This window comes from Ailuropoda melanoleuca, chromosome 17, assembly GCF_002007445.2.
Source record: "Ailuropoda melanoleuca isolate Jingjing chromosome 17, ASM200744v2, whole genome shotgun sequence".
In the NCBI taxonomy this organism is placed as follows: Eukaryota; Metazoa; Chordata; class Mammalia; order Carnivora; family Ursidae; genus Ailuropoda; species Ailuropoda melanoleuca.
The window spans coordinates 24,862,245-24,880,218 of record NC_048234.1 but is presented as its reverse complement, the minus strand read 5'-3'; the positions used below and the strand labels follow the sequence as shown (position 1 = coordinate 24,880,218).

The 17,974-nt window shown below is 41.1% G+C and overlaps 1 protein-coding gene across 6 annotated transcripts in view; it reads left to right on the top strand.

Moving 5' to 3' along the window:
* APBA1 (amyloid beta precursor protein binding family A member 1) overlaps window positions 1–17,974 on the top strand; it is a 194,090-nt gene that overhangs the window by 91,983 nt on the left and 84,133 nt on the right. The window contains exon 1 of one of the 6 annotated variants that reach the window (XM_034647207.1): window positions 14,602–14,622. The exons of the other annotated variants lie outside the window; for them this stretch is intronic. The gene's annotated coding sequence lies outside the window, so the exon portion shown is untranslated. Of the gene's footprint in view, window positions 1–14,601; window positions 14,623–17,974 lie in introns of those variants that run through there. 6 annotated transcript variants of the gene reach the window in all.

The window sequence follows — 17,974 nt, the reverse complement described above, 5'->3', positions numbered from 1 at the left end:
GTAGCAATTCATGTAGAGCTATAAATACAAAAGCAGTTTGGTTTTTTTTTCTTTTTTTCTTTTTTTTTTTTTTTCTCTTCTACTTAACTGCTTCCTAGTTTTGGATTCCTCCTTTAGGATTAGATTAAAACAAACAGGCACCTGACTCATCAGATTTGATCGTTAAGTGGATAGTATCCTCATTACATAGTTTATATATATAATTTTTATGAACAACACCAAGGCCGCAGTAGATAAGTGAGCAGAGAACACAAGCAATTCGTTGAAGAAAAAATCTAGATGGCCAGCAGGCATTTAAAAAAGTGTTCAACTCACTAGTAATCATAGAAATGTCAAAACAACCATGAAGCCTCATTTCTCTTCTTTGAATTTCTACTTGAGTAAGTTACTTAAGTTATTTCTGAGCAGTTTTCTTATAAAAAGGCCTTAAAGACTTTGACGTTATCTTGTTGAAGTGATGAATTTTGATATATATGCCCAAGATGTTTGCTAAATTGTTGAGCCAACTTGAGCTACCCCAAGTAGGCCAGTATATAGAGAAGATTCCGGTCTCTCTGCACTCTTGTGTCCACTGAGATGAATGCTGCCGAGTGAATGAGTTACCATGTAACTATATGATATAATACTTTCATGTATTAAATGTCTATTTTTGAAGATTTTATGTAATCCAGAAGAGATGCTTATGAAGAGGTCAAGTGACATTTGAGGCAGCTCCAATCTCCACACTTCACATAGTCAAACAGGGTCTGAGAAAGGGTGAAGAGTGTGTCGTATCCAGCACCTGCTCATCACCAGGGTGGTTATCCCCTCCCCTTATCCCACTTCATACACCCAAGGAGTGTCTAAAATCCTGATGAAACAACCAATAGTATAGCGTCTTTCCTCCCATGCATTGGAAANTGACGTTATCTTGTTGAAGTGATGAATTTTGATATATATGCCCAAGATGTTTGCTAAATTGTTGAGCCAACTTGAGCTACCCCAAGTAGGCCAGTATATAGAGAAGATTCCGGTCTCTCTGCACTCTTGTGTCCACTGAGATGAATGCTGCCNGGCATAAATATTGCTCAGATTTGTGTTTTTCTGAAAGCGCTAACTCTGAGTCCCTTTGCAAAGCGTGATGAGCTGCACCTGTGCCTGGTCACACACTGACCCTGGGCATCAGAATTCTTGCCACAGTGGAAGTCATCATGGGCCGCGTTTGCGTAAAACATGACAGGCTGTCCAGCATCGCTGTGCCTACAAGCTTCCCGTCTTGGGGTCCACGTGCAGCATGTCTCTGGTTTCCCATACTGACCCCAAAGATTTCAGTCTTTAGTGTGTGGACTGAACAAAGATGTCAAATGCTTTGGCTTGTTCTTGCCGAACAAAGGAAACCTGGTTTTGTGCAGATCCAGATATACTGAAACTGATTCAATATTTTCTACTCAATATAAAGTGGGGGGGACGTGTCATTGTGATAGAGACAGATTCCTCTGAATTATATCTGTGTCATTGCTGTGCTTTAAAGGTTCCTATGAAAGACTTCATTCACTGCATGTGAGTTTNTTAGAAATGGTGAAATGTTTTGACTGGTATGCCACCGAACGACTGATGAAGTCTGTCCTTATAAACACATCAGATAGAAGTCTTTGTCGTATAATATTTAAGCCCCCTGTAAGTGCTGGAGACTTGTGGAAGCTTTGGGGGCCAATTCTTTTTTTTTTTAAGATTTTATTTTTTTTTAAGTAATCTCTACAACCAACGTGGGGCTTGAACTCACAACCCCAAGATCAAGAGTCCCATGCTCTGCGGACTGAGGCAGCCAGGCTCACCAGGGGCCAATTCTTTTGGCACAGAGATATCAGAGGTTTAAATTCCTTCTCATCAGAACCATGGATAGATCACAAGTGAGCCAGTTGTATCTCTATCTACCTTCGTTAAGTTTGAAATTTATGGTGCCTACTAATTTTATAAAAACGTCTTCGCGTTAAGAGGATGGGTGGCCTTTGGAACGGGACACCATGGGGTCAAGTTCTGGCTCTGCTGGATACTAACCATATGACCTTAATTTACTTAATGCCCCCGAGTTTGTTTCTTCACACAAAATATGGGCATAGCAACACTCATTCGGCAGAGTTGTAAAAATTAAAGATAACATATGCAATATATAAGAATCACTATGTAGTAATTACCATTAATACTTCCTTAGCATCTTATTAAAGCTTGTCTAAGTAAGTATTTAAGTAAGTTGCTTTTCAAATGACTTTATGATTACGCACAGTACACTTTGGGTTACGTTTTTTGTCTGGATGAGGAGTTTTCCCAGGTGATGCACACAGACCCATTCCACTAACTTTGTGCCCCATAGCATGCACCGGTGAGCACTTTCCTGAGACCTGGGAATGGAGCTCTTGTTCCCAGAAAAACCAATAAGCTCACATAAGATTCAGTCCACACTTTTATATTCATTAGCACTATGCTGAACCAGATATCTTTAACTGGATGCTTAATAATTCTGATTCAGACACTTTATAGGGTGTGAGAATAATAGATTCTATTTCTGCCAGGAACTTGCAATGTAAAGTATCCAGAACAATCCGAAAAAAAAAAAAAAAACCTGCACTCATAAATTAGAATACTCAGTTCATTTCTTGTGTCTGTCTGGCCCAGTCTTAAACCTCATCAAGATATGTCGAAAAGAGTGTCCACACAGGAAACCACCCAATCTTCCATCAGCAAGGAAAAGATGAACACATTGCAGTATGTTTGTGTGATAGAATACTACTCAACAGTAAAAATTCTGTGTTATTAAAGAAAAAATCTGAGTTATTGACAGATGCAACAACATAGGTAAATTTTAAAAACATTATGTTGAGCCAAAGAAGCCAGACACAAAAGAGTATATGCTATATGATATCATTGTGGAGAGGTTAAAAAAGAGGCAAGTCTAACCTGTGATGATAGAAGTCAGAATAGCAGTTATCCCTGGGGATATTGACTGGGAAGGGGCAAAAAAGGAATTTTCTAGGATGATAAGTGTCCTTTGTCTTATAGATACAATGTATGTACACACACACACACACACACACACACGCTCAGGAAGCTGTAACACCCTTAAGATCTGTGCTGGTACAGTACGTAAATTATACCTTCAGTTTTAAAAGAGCATCCAAGATAGGGAACCATTTTGTTTGGAGAAAGTGAGGAAGGTAAGGGCATAAAGAGATTAACTCTTAAAATATCAATCTTTCTAGGGTCTACGTTTTTGTAGACTCTGTTTCTATAAAAATGAATTTACCATTGAGCTCTGATTTTTAAACTAAATAAAAGTTGTCAGGGTAGCTCCCAGTAGACAAAGAAATTGGATCGCAACTTTAAAGTTTCAGCTCTGAAACAGAACTAAGAAGCTACGTTGACTTTAATGGCCTGCTTGGATACATCAGTATCTCAGTCCAGAGAAAAAGAAACTTTATGTTATAAATTCATCTCCCGTCTTGGGTTTGTTAAACTCCTCTGTAGGAGTATCAAGAGGATAAATTACTCAGAGTTAAATGTGAGTGTGTCTTTCAACTCAATGTAAATTGATTTGCATGCAGGACATCTTCGTTTTCTGCATAAAGAATGAGCCATTAGTTGATTACTCTTCGCTTGCTCTGTGGTATGCTTTTTTCTAAGACTCGAAGAGAAAAACACAATAAATCAAGCAAGTGGGGGAACCTCTGTAGGCATAGCCTCAAATAACAAACACCCAACTTACGAAGATCAACTGGAAAGCAAATACTGACTCTACTCTTTCACTTTTTTCCTTCAAAACCTTCATGATGGTTGAAAAATTTGTAAACAACCTCTTCTGTTGCAGTATTCAAAACCTTCCGTGATTTTTTGGTTAATCTTTCTAGACACGTTCCCCCATTTCCAACAAGAACCCCCACCCCCAGCTTCCTAGCTTCAGGGAACGATGTGATTCCTTAAAAACTCCATGAACGATTCCATTTCCCTTTCTCAGCACAAGTCACGTCTCCCCTGCCACGTGCTTTCCCATCTCTGTCTGCATTAACCACACACATCCTGCCTCACACAGAGTAGACACGGAAAGTTTACAGAATGAAGGGGAGTGGAAAAAGAGCAGCCCTGCATCTGTCTGAACAGCAAAGATTAAAAGGAAAAAATGATTTTCCATTTCATGGTACACAGGTTTCGCACTAATAAAGATTTCACAGAACCTTTCAAAAGATTTCTTCCTGCCTTCAAAACCTCATAATACAGAGTATTAAGATATTTGTTCCAGGGATAAAAAAGCTCACCTAGACCCTTGTGTCGCAAAATAGCTTAACAGGTGCAGGGGGAAAAAATGTTAATGTTAAGTTTAAAAGCCCCACAATCTACTGGGAGCCACAGTGTGTAGCAACATCATAAGGGGCTGTGACCTCATCCCCAGAAATCTGTCACCAAGGCCTAAGAGCTGGTTGCAGATCCATAAAATATCTTTTGAATTATTTTTCCAAACATTTTTCTTTTCACGAAAATGCATATTTAATGAACATTATCTAAATATTATGTGTTGACACTAGTTTTTCTCATAGCTAAGGATTTAACATTACTCTTAATGAAGTTTTAAGATACTCATGTATATATATTATGTATTTATATATGTATATGTAATATCTATGTTATACATATTTATGCTTGTGTATGTATACACAGTGATGGAGTATACCTACACATCCATGAGATGGCCAATAAATTATTTATACATGATGAAGGGCAGTATAATGCACCTCCTTGCTCCTACCTCAGGACCTTTGAACATGCTGCTCACTCTGGAATGCTTTTCCTTCAGGTAACTACCTGCATGCTCACTCTCCCATCCCCTATATCTTCATCCTTGTTTGTTCCCTTTACAACCCTTCTCAGAACTCACAGCATACATTTGGTTACTCCCCAGCATAAGAGCCTCAAGGGCAAGGATCTTGTCTGTTTTATTCACTTTATATTCCTAGTGCTTAGCACAATGCCATACATATAACAGGACCTCATTACATAATTTGCACAACAAATGACTTAGAGGTCATCTGACTGACCGTCCACCATGAATTCCAATGAGAACCTACAATCATAAATTAATTGAAGGCCGTTTATAAAACAATATGGGAACAAGCTGGCTACAGAAAGATAGAAATGAAATAAAACAAGTGAATGGCCCAAGTTGAGTTAACAAAGAGGAGGAGCAAAATTTCAGAGAGTGATCAAAAGGAAAGGAAGAAGAAGAAATCAATCTGACCCATTTAATATTATTGACAAATGACTGGTGGACAAAAGCTCCATCATTGATCACAGAGTTTATTATTTTTCCCCTTAATCACTGAGAAATTAATACCAGTGTAACACTTTATGGTTACAGGTACAGCTCATGACATTTAAAAATAAGCAAGTGGCTAAATAAATGCTCAGGCCATTTGAGGATTAATGATGAAAGCATATCATGAACCAAAGCTTACAAGGTCCATGGAGAAAACACTGTACATGCCACACTAATTAGGGCCTCATAACAACCAAATCAGCATGGCTAGTATAACTAATATTATTCCCATTTTTCAGATGTGGAGACTGAGTCTCAGAGACTTATAAATAACATGCCTTAAGTTTATACATCTTACGCATGACAGATTCCCTATCTGATGCCAGATATTTAGAATCTAAACCCTAATATATATGGAAAAACTCAGTTCCAATTTTTGCAGCAATCCTGGGAAGAAAGTTATAAAAAAAAAGAAATTAGGAAATTGTATCCTCTATGTCCTAATATAAGCTTCCTTTCCATGTTAACATCTGGAACACTTCCCCATTGAACTCTTTTTTGTTTTTCTTTTAAATTACAGCTTTATTTCAGAAGTCTTCTACTCTGACTTTCCCTCTTTCCACACTTTATGACTGTGGATTGAATTGGTGTGAATTGAATTGTCTGGATTTCAGAGACTTAGCTTTGTAGTTACCCTCTTTTACCACGAGAGGTCACTTTCAGGCCAGGGAGGCCCAGAGCACTGAAGGGTTGATGAGAAGTTGTAAAAGAACTCACGAATCAAAATTTGTAGACTATGTCATGACTGCTGACAGGGTGTGAAGCTGATGACTCATTGGATCAAGGTGGCAGAAAGTGAAATAGTTATGGGATTTAGACACTAGATGAGGGAATGGCAGAATACAGGAGGACCAAAGTCTCAGACCTATTATGGGTGCCGACTACACTTGACATAATTATTTCCTCATGCAAACACTATTCTAAGCACCTAAAGTGTCCCAGGCACCCCACTGGGTGTTTGAACAATGACAGCAAGGACATGGGCCTTTCTTCCCCTGAACCTTCTGCTTAGCGGGGTGACCGACAGTCTGCTCCCACTAATCTCACCTGTGCTTTGCTGTCAAGATGAGGTTACCTGTACCCCAGTGTGTCTGGCCTTGGTCCACACTCTGCTCTGGAGCTGTTGCAGTTTGCTTCTCCGTCCACCTGGCTGGCTTCACTCACATTACCTGCCTGGCTTCCGTAGACATCTGGGTTTTTTCTCTGTGACTTCTCTGTGTGCCCCTTCTCCTTGCCCACTGTGAAGACAAGCCCTGACTGCCTCTGTGCTGGCCTCAGGAGAGGTCTGGTTGCAGCGCCCTGGTCAATCGGGGCTTCGGCTGTCTTGCTGCTTCAGCGGCTGCTGTAAAAAAATGGAGATGTCAGCTACTTCTACTCTGGGTGAGATCTGAAGGCAAATGACCTTGTTTGCCTCAAAGAAGAACCAAATGGGTTTCTGGGGAGGAGGGGAGCCACCGACGCACAGCATATTCTATCTGGAGCATCTCAAGCATGGCTGGCCCTGAGAGCATCGATGGCCAAAGGCTGGTGGCACTGGGTGGCCTCCAGCGTCATATGACCTTGTGCTTTCTCTTTGGAGTTTTGTTTCTTACACAACCCTTCCTTCTTCCTATTTCTTCCCTCATTCCATTGACTTACTCATTTTACCCCTTTCTTTCCTTGTGCACTTAACACTTTCTCCTCGCTCTGGTGGCCTTAGCAGAAACTGATGGTGATGCTGGGGCTGAATGGCGGCCCCCTTAAGCGGAAATCTTTCTACTGGTGCTGTGTGTTTTAACTCCAATTGCATTTGAAGATCTTTGGACGTGGCATGCATGGTCCAGTTCATGCCACGGTCCCCACCACTCCATCACACACCTACATTTAATTTGCCTGCCAAGCCCCAGCCCTGATCCCACCCATGAACTTAAGAGGTTAGGTAACATTGAGTCTTATGTCCATGTTGTTGTTAAGACATGGTTTTCCCAATGCCTGGGATCTTGGCCATCCCAGCCACCCTTCCACCTTTTAATAGTTTCCGTCTGTTAATTTGTCAGACATTGTTCCTGTGCAGGTACGGAGACATTTCGTTTTTGAGCTTGCTTAAAAATATGAAAAATAGGGGTGCCTGGGTGGCTCAGTGGGTTAGGCGTCTGCCTTTGGCTCAGGTCATGATCCCAGACTCCCGGGATCGAGCCATGCATTGGGCTCCCTGCTCAGCAGGAAGCCTCCGTCTCCCTCTCCTGCTCTCCCTTTTGTGTCTTTCTCTGTCAAATAAGTAAATAAAATCTTTTCTAAAAAATACTATAAAAGAGCTGGCAGCCTCTGTCCATCCACTTGTATTAGTTTCCTATTGCTGCTGTAACATCATCACAAATTTAGTGGCTTAAAACAATAAAATGTTTTATCTTACAGTTGGGTAAATCAGAACCAGATGTGGGTGCCATGAAGCTGAAATCAAGGTGTCTACAGGGCTCCATTCCCTTCTGGAGGCTCTAGAGGAGGACCTCTTTCTTTGCTTATTCAGGTTGTGACAGAATTCCATTATTGGGGTTTTCAGACTGAGGTCCCACTTTCCATGCTGGCCATTCTGGCTTCTAGAGGCCACTTGCATTCCTTGGCTCATGTCCACGCCCCTTCACCAGCTTTAAAGTCAGCAAAAGGGAGAAGGAGGGTCAAGTCCTTCTCATGCTCCCAACCTCTCATCCTTCTTCAGTCTCATCTCTGTGACACAGCTGGGTGGGAAAAATGCTCCGCTTTTAAGAACTCATGTGATTAGGTTGAGCCCACGTAGATAATCCAAGATAATCTTCTGATCTCAGGTTCCATCCCCTTAATCACATCTGCAGCGTCCCTTCATCACTTAAGGTAGCATCTGTACAAGTTCCAGGGATTAGGGCATGGACATCTTTGGGGGCCATTATTCTACCAACCACATCACTGATCCTAGCTCTTGGGTTGGTAGGAACCTCACACAGTGGTTACATTTGAAACCAAACCATGGGGCAGACTGCTGAGTAAAGCACTGAACCTGGGATGGGGAAAGCTTGGATCTCACCCCAGCCCTGAAATCGAGATGCTGGCCAAGGCTGTGGAACTTTGTTTCTCTTAGGATATTGCTAAGATATCCAGCTTAAAATCATCTTAGAAATTGAAAGTGAATAAAATTGATTAACATTCTAGTGTTCATAATTTTCGATTCCTGGCATAACGGAGACCTATTGAATATTCTTTGCTTCTTAATTACTAAGAGAACCCATGTTTTACTTGGTGCCCAGCCGAAAAAAAAATGGAAATTACTGGATAGGAATTTCAGGAAAGCTCTCTGAAAGGAGCTGACTCAGTTGATACGTACCCTTTCTTGCCCTATGCCCTGTCCCATCTGCCTGCCAAATTACAGACATGGTGGCAGGTACTCTGGCTGGTGAGAATCAAACGGCATAAAGATGGCAGCCTGAGAAGCTGAAAAGAGCCAAGTCCCCAACAATGTAGATATTTATAACCCCTATACTGGCCCTGGACTGCCCACTTGTGGATTTCTTTTATATGAGAGAAAAATATGCCAGTGGTGGGGTTGGAGAGGGGAGGCAGTAGGGGTGCTCTGCTCCTAGAGGCCGAATTCAATTCCTCACTGGTTTCTGTGCTCTAACAATTGATTCTTAGCCTAAAGACGATCACAAGATTCCAAAGTGTCTTCTAACAATGGGAAATGAGCTGTGAACAATAACTTTTTTAAATAATAAATTTAGCCATCAAATGAATTCAAAACAGAAGTAGTTATAAATGTATGTCTAAAACTTTTAAATTACAATAGCTTTTTCACATACATTATCTCATTTTTTTATCAGAATAACACGATGAAGCAGGTGGGCTGGACACTGGATGGCTGTCATTTGCAGTTCAGAAAAGCAAGGTACCGAGAGCGTTAGCAGCCTCTTTACAGATCCTGAGTGCTGACTTATAGTTTGCGACTTGAAGCCATTTGCTCTTTCCTGCTCCTTACAGTTTATTCCTTCATGTCATATTTTAAAAGAACCACTGATTTATGATATGAGAAAAGTACAAAATGTTTTCTCTTTGCCTATGATGTGTTTCTAACATGGAAAAACTAGAAGATTATCCTTCACAAGGCTTCCCTCCCCCTGGGAATAGGCAACCCACCCAACCTCGTTCTGATGAGGGAGGAGTTGTCATACCCATTGAGAGACCTCTTGGGATGAGGACAGCCAGGCCCTGGGAATGGATCTGTGACCTTGGAAGCCACTGGGGGAGCATCATGCTCTGGGTTCTCTGACTCCCTCCAGCCCTCCTGGTCTCCTCTAATTAAACACGGCAGCCTGGGCATCCCTTGGCCAGAGTCTCTGAATGGGAGCAATTCCTAGAGAAACAGAATCGTTGACAGGAAAGGCAACCCACAATCTGTGTTCAGTAGTGATTCAGGACCCTGAAGGAGATTACCCCTGAGCAAGAACTCGCTCTGTTGCTGGAGTGAACTCTCTATCAGAGGGACTTCAGATTTTCTAAGTCTCTTCGGTTAACCTGAAAGGCAAGATGCTGATTTTTTTTATGATAATGAATGGAATCTAGGCCATAAAGGACAAATGAGAGCCCCAAACACAAATGCCACCTTTGCTTCCTCCATCTGAAGGACTGCAGAGTTCTCGGTCCAAATTGTGAACTTTTAGGAGGAAACTTATCTTGTATCATTTCAAATATCATAATACTTGAGAAAGGTCATTAACTGAAGAGGAAGAAAGAAGAGCAGTCTCCGCGAGCCAGAGCAGAGAGGTAGCTTTTGAAATACCTTCCTTTTCCTTAAAGAGGTAATGACTTTGAGCTGGCTCTTCTAAGACATTTAAAAGCCCCTCTATTGAAGGTCATTTATTGGTACATTCATTGATTTAAATGTTCTGTTTGCAAATTCGGTTTCTCTGAGCATTGAAAATAATTTCATATCTGAGTCAAAGTGGTAAGATTCAGGACACTGAAAAATCATCCTCATGAATGCACATTTACAGAGAACTCACTACTCATGTACATTATATAAGGTGCCCTGAAGTTTACTAATGATAGTGGAGGCTGGGAGTGTTGGCTGGGATGTTCAACAGGAAGCTCGACACATGCATTTAATTTTATTAGTCTCCTCTTTTTTAAAATGTGTCTACAGACAAATTTACTTTAACCTTACTGCATGGAAGTATGTTATATACATAAATATAATAAATTGATTTAAAAAATCCTTTTCTGAATGATAGAGAATATTTAAATTAACTGACTCTGTATTACTTTCAATTCTGTGCAGTAACAGGAGCTTGGCCAACAAAGGCTTGATAAGAAAAGATCCTTTGTAAATGTGCCATAAGGAATATTTAAGCATGACTTGTAATTTGCATGGTGATTGTTGACAGGTGAGCAAATGCTTTTACAGCATTTTAAAATATCCCTTAAAGGTACCTTAAATACTACAGCTACTGTTTGTACCATTTTACAAATTCTCTTCAAAGATATTACAAAGGGAAAGTTCCATTTCAGCCTTATAATAATCGTAACAATAAAATAAACGTAGTAGAAGCTAGTATCACTGTGGCAGTTCCCTGATACAAGGACTCTACACTTTAGAAACATCCTTTGATATTATCCTTGCAACAAATATCAATACTGTACCTACCCCTGTTTTACAGAGAAGGAAATTGAGTTTGAGAGGCTGCAATTGATGTCACATCATTTGGATCCAAATTAATGCGCTTTTACTGTTAGTAAGATACTCCCTCCAACGGAAGAAATGATGACAGAGAGATTCAATTAACCCATTAGGTTAACTGAGGGAAATTCAGACCTGGCTGGTGCACTGAAGAGACGCCATAGCTTTGTCATTAAGACCAGTTCCTGGAACAAACCAGCCTCTGCACATTTCAATCCCAGCCCTTCACGCTTACCTGCTTTGTGACCCTGGGAAATTAACTCGACCTACGTGTTCCTTAGTTTCCACCTCTAAAATGAAGACGAGCAACAACTATTGTATACAGTTGGTATAAGGATTAAATAATATGGAAGTGCATAGGAGAGCCACCGGAACATAGGAAATGCCATCCGGGTGCTTTTGATTGGAGCCTGCGTGTGTTGGCAGAGGCTCGGGGTCTTGCCGGTGCTACTTCCAGAAGCCCAATGGCCGAATCAGTGGGGCAGTCTGGATAGGCAGCAGGACACAACATCGAGGACTCCCTCAGCTCCATAATTCTCCATTGTCTTATGGTTTCCGGACCTCTTGGCTCTGCCCATGAGTGGAGAACCCACACAGCAGTCAGGACGCGGGGCACAGTGCAGACTGTGGAGGACCGGCCAGGCAGGGAAATCCCAGCACCACCCGCAGCCCAGGCTGGGAGAACTGTCAGGGACCTCCCTCCAATTACTGGCCACTGCCCCTCCCAGGACTGACACACTCCCATTTTAAATCCCCCGAGTGCCATTCTTAGGAACCAAGGAAGCCTAACTAATTGGACAATAAAAGAGTTTGGTCTAGAGGGTGGTGCATTTAATGGAGTTTGCAAAGATTGCAGTGGCACTCAGACTGCGCTGCTGGCTGGCTGGGGCTGGTGACGCTGCTTCACCTCGCTGTGCTGACTTCCCCTGCAAGGAAAATGAAAGCTACTCCGCTTGCCTGCTCTCTCCCTCCTCCCCGGTAGTCCTCAGGAGATTAATTGCTATTTGTGATTGCTTTCGGTTTGGCTCAAAGAAATGCGACTACAGAAATGCTGGAGTGAAATGGTTTTTCTGGAATTCAGGAGAGATTATCTGTCTTCAGTAGAGTGACCATTCAATTTATCACCCAAACTTAGACACTTTTGAGAATAAAAGGAAGCACTAAGCATAATTAAAATTATGTAAATTTTCTTGGAAGGCAGCTTAGCAGTTTCTTAACAAAACTAAACATATTCTTCCCATACATGCGGTCCAGCAATTGTGGTCCTTTTGGTATTTACCAAAAGGAGTTAAGAGCTTCAGTCCACACAAAAACATGAGCATGGATGTTTACAGCAGCTTTATTTATTCATAACTGCCGAAACTTGGAAGCAACCAAGACATCCTTCAGTAGGTGAGTGTGTAAATAAACTGGTACGTCCAGACCATAGAATATGATTCAGTGCTAAAAAAAGAAATAAAAAGCTATCAAGCCATGAAAAGCTATGGAGGAATCTTCAAGACAGAACTAAGTTAAGGAAGCCAGTTGGAGCGAAGGGAGTAAGAAGCACGTGGTTGGTTCCTGATCTGTTTTGAGGGTAGAAAGGACAAGGGTTGCTGACAGATTTGATATCAGATATGAGAGACGGGATTCAAGGATGACACCAAGGTTTTGCCTGAGTAGCTGAAAGAAAGGCAGTCAGGAGGACTGGAAAGGAACAGGATTAGAAGGAGAAATCAGAAACCCGTTTTTAGACATAATTTCGAGATGCCTGTTAGATATCGATGGGGAGGGGTCAAGGAGGTAGAGTATCGGGAGGGACCCAGGGGAGTGGTCTGTGGTGGAAATACAAATTTGAGAACTGAGTGTCGATGGTTTATAAGCCACGAGTTCTGACTCATGATCACCTGAGGGGATAGTGTGGACAGTGACAAGAAGGGTCGGAGGACTGAGCTCCCTAGGAGAAGCCTGGGAGATACCAGCCTTGGGAACCAGCCAAGGAGATGAGGAAGGCGCAGCCAGGGAGGGACCAGGAGAAAGTGGGGTCCTGAAGGTGGGAGAGAAAAGTCCTTAAAAATGAAGGTTGGATGAGCTATACCAAGTGACTGCCAAATTTTGTTGGTGACCCAGACAAAAGCTGACTTAGGGGAGGGCTTAGGGATGAGAACCCAAATGTGCTTAAGACAGAATGGAAGAAGGGAAAGGACAAGCCGAGGGTCAGGCTCAGAAGGGCTAACCACCTTGCTCCTGGGAGCACATCTTGTGAGTAGCAGAGCCAGGATTCTAACTCGGTGGGAGCTTCCTTATACTTTCTACACAGCCTACAGCAAGGGAAGGAGTCCTGAACAGGATACTTACCAGCTCTGTCACCTAGAGAAACTCATCATCTAACACACACCTTTGAGGTCCTACTAGGTGGCGGGCACAGTGCTAGATGTGAGACTCAGAGATGAATAACACAGAGCCCTGACCCAGACCAGCAGGTGGGACTGGAAGTTAGGGGTGGCCTCCAGAGAGAGGTGGCACAGCTATTTCGATTTTTCTCCTCTCTTAAACAATTGAAGAGGTTGGATCAGGAATGCTCTAAGCACCTTTCCTATCCTTAAATTCCATGGATTGGGATATGAGCAAATCCCTTCACCTACTGAGAAAGGGAAAATCAGCACAGATTTCCCACCTCCTCCGGGGTGTATCACCAAGGTGTTTTAAAGATGTCAGCCCCTAATTGGAATTTTAAATTGGGAGAAGTGTGTGTAGGCACTTCAGGTACGATTAGTGCAGTAGATTAAAATCATTTGAAGTGACCTCATTCACTCCCCAAACTGTTTAAATTGATTTTTCAATTTTCTGCCCGTGTAAGTGGACAGATGACATACGCAGAGCTGGAGAACTACTGGTAGATTTTAATGAAATTACCCTTGTCAACCAAGGAAAAGGGCAAAAACAATGATAGTGTATCTTTTTACTGCATTAATAATAATAATAAAAAGACTTCATCCCTTCTCAATGGGCTATTACAGTATTTTCAATAAACCTAGAACGCCCAAAATTCTGTTGCATTTCATCACCACAAAGCAGTCCTCATCTTTGCTAAGTGGCAATACTGAATAAAATTTTGAAGTTTCTCTATGGAAAGAGAAACTATAAATCCAATCAAAAGGCAAATGATACACTTGAGAGAAAACACTTGCAACAGTGTAACAATCAAGATATTAATATTTTAAACACCTCCTACGAGTAAGAAAAAGATTTGGTAGAAAAACAGGCCGTTCACCAAAAAGAAAATGCAGTGGCCAATAAGCTTATGAAAAAGAAACCACCTCATTAATTGTCAGGGAAACTCAAATTACAACATCACCTATGAGACTGGCAAAAATGAAATCTGTTAGTAACATCTGTTGGGAGAGTTCCATTTCCCTACATCATGATTCATTGTGGAATAATACCTGTGGACCCTCTCTTGCCCTTCATTCCCTCCTCTCCAGAAGAACTGTTGCATGAATTTGGGAAAGGAACTTGAGTGTGTTGGATCAGTGCCATCCTTGTCCTCTTTTCCAGCTCTGCCTGCCTGCAGTGAGAATTCATTCTGATGTGCTCCTAGCCATATGGTGGGCTTCCCCAGGTAGGCTTGACACCTGTGAGGGACACCTGTTCTAGTGACTAGGAGGGGTCCATATATCTAAGGCAGAGTTAAAGCATTAGACAATTTGGCTAAAAATATAAAGGCAGATCGTCCAATCCAGCTTGTCAGATGATATTTTTAAATCTCCACTTGTGTGGCTTCTGTACGTATCTCTGTTGGTTCAGAAGTTGGGAAGGGAAGGGAGGAATGTTTATTGTTTCCTGCCTGCCCTCTTCCCCTGAAAGAGAGAGAGAGAGAAAGAGGAAGGAAGGAAGGAAGGAAGGAAGGAAGGAAGGAAGGAAGGAAGGAAGGAAGGAAGGGANAAGGGAGGGAGGGAGGAAGGAAGGAAGGAAGATAGATTGATGGCTGCATGTGGAAAAATAGAAATTCCTTGCAGTTGAAAGGGAGTTACTAAGATTTGGGGGAAGATACCTGACAGAATCAATTAAAACTTGAACAAGTATTAGTTTGGATGATTTGGTGTCTGGCATTTACTTCAGCATAATCCAAGAAGGTACAAGTGGGTAGGGGTATGGATGCATCAAGACTGGCCTTTATCATGTCTGCAAGTTTTTGCATCCTCTCAATCAAATTAAGAGAATAATTATGCTATACTCTCTAGCTTTCCCTATGTTTGAAATTTTCCATAGTATAAAGTTATTTTATAATGTGTATTACTTTCAACCAGCAATCTCACTTTCGAGAATTTATTCCATAGAAATAACTGCATGAACCCATAGGGATATATATCTATGAGGATGTTTTCTTGAAATACTGTGTAGAAACAATATGGAAATAACCTAATGATCATCAATAAGAAAAGGGTTATGTAAACTCTATGTTGACATTATTTTTTTAGATTTTATTTATTTATTTATTTATTTATTTATTTATTCGAGAGAGAGAGAGCACAAGCAGAGGGAGGGGCAGGGGGGGAAGCAAACTCCCCACTGAGCAAGGAGCCCAACTCAGGTCTCAATCCCAGGACCCTGGGATCATGACCTGAGCTGAAGGCAGATGCTCCACTGACTGAGCCACCCACATGCCCCTGTATATGTTGACATTGATGAACAGAGTAAGTTAGGGGAAACAATGTTAAGCAACATCAAGGAAAACTCACACCATCTACCTAATCATTTATTCTTATATATGAAAAGATAGGAATCACCAAAAGTTGGGGAGGGGTGGGGGTGAGGAGAGGGAATAGCAGCATGAAAGAAAAGAAGGCCAAAATAAACAGTAAAACTGACCACAGAGGAAGCAAAGATAATCCAAGGAACTTCAAACAAACAAATGCACATCAGCTCTCATTAGTATGCTCAGAGAGATCCAAGAGCTCATAATATCCGTTTTAAAATATTAAATCAGATAATATAAAAGGAAAGAGCTCTTAGAGATTAAAGACAGGCAGGCTGTCCAAAAATTCAGTAGAAGGACCTGGGGAAAAATAAAATGAGGATGATTAATAGAACATAGAGCAAAAAAGAGAAAGAAATGGAAACAGCAGAGAAAACATGAGAAATAGAGGACCAATCCAAAAGTTCTAACAGAGCCACTGTAAAAAATAATATGAAGATTCCTCAAAAAATTAAAAACAGAAATACCATATGATTCAAAAATTCCTCTTCTGGGTATTTATCCAAAGGAAATGAAAAACAGGCTCTCAAAGAGACATCTGCACCCCCATGTTCATTGTAGCATTATTCACAGTAGCCAAGACAGAAACAACTTAATGTCTGTCAGTGGATGAATGGATCAAGAAAATGTCACACACACACACACACACACACACACACACACACACTATTCAGTCATGAGAAAGAAGGAGAGCCTGTCATTTGTGACAACATGGCTGGGCCGTGAGAGCATTATGCTAAGTAAAATAAGCCAGAGCAAGACAAATACTATATGATATCATTTATATGTGGAATCTAAAAACAAAACAAAACAAAACCTGAGCTCACAGAAACAGCGTAGAATGGTTGTTACCAGATGCTAGGGAGTGGGGGAAATGGGGAGGTGTTGTTCAGAGGGAACAAACTTCCAGTTAATAAGATGAATAAGTTCTGAGAATCTAATATATAGTACAGTGATTATAGTTCATAATACTGCATTATATACTTGAAAGTTACCAAAGGAGTAGATCTGAAATGTTCTCACCACAAAAAAGAAATGGTAATTATGTGATGTGTTGGAGGTATTAACTAACACTATGGTCGGAATCATTTTGCAATATGTAAGTGTAACAAATCAACACATGCATTGTTATATGTCAATTAAGCTCAGTAAAGCTAGAAAAGGGGGGGGGGACTCCAACGGGAGTCTCAGAAAGTAAAACCAGAGAAAATGGCAGGGGAAATAGGGAGGAAATTATCAAGGAGATAATAGAACATTCCCCAAAGCTTCGGAAAGACACAGAGCTTCAGATTAAAATGGCCTATTAAGTGCAGAGGACAGTGATTAAGAAAAAAATGTAAAACCCCATCCACCCAAAATTTCCAAACACTAAGAATAAGAACAGTATGCTGAAAGATACCGGAGAGAAAAAAATGACAAAAGGATATCAATTAGGCTAACAGACTGGTCATCAGCACTGCTGAATGCTGGGAACTCACTACCCAGCACAGTGCTCAGACAAGCAGCAGGATCATCATTAGAAATGCGGAATCTCAAACCCCACTGAGACCCATGAATCAGAATCTGCTTTTTTAAATATTTATTTATTTATTTATTTATTTATTTATTTATTTATTTATTTATTTGAGAGAGGGGAGAGGAACAGAAGTAGAGGGAGAGAGAGAATCCCAAGCAGACTCCCCGCTGAGCACCAAGCCTAATGCAGGGCTTGATCTCACGACCCTGAGATCACCACCCTGAGATCACGACCTGAGCCGAAACCAAAAGTCAGACGCTTAACCGACTGAACCAGCCGAGCCCCCGTAAGCTGCATTTTAACAAGATCCCATGAACAGGCTAGAATGCAAAGGGGGATGACTTCATAATATGAGAAAAAATTATTACTAGCAAAGAATTCTACACCCAATGATCAATCGGCTGAGTGTAAGAGCAGAATTAAAGCACTTCAAGGCAAAATACAAAATACAAAAACATTACCATTCTGGTGAGTGATGCGGATGATGAGGCAGGCTCTCGTGTGGGGGCAGGGAATTTTGGGGAAATTTCTGTACTTCTTCTCAATTTTATTGTAGAGCTAAAACTGCCCTTATAAAGTCTTTTTTAGGAGGCTAATATTTAAAATTACAAATATAATCAATAAAAATACAACTATTAAACTTTGGGAAATGGAAGGAAAAAGATTAAGAAAGCTAAATTGACACCTTTCATCATCTTT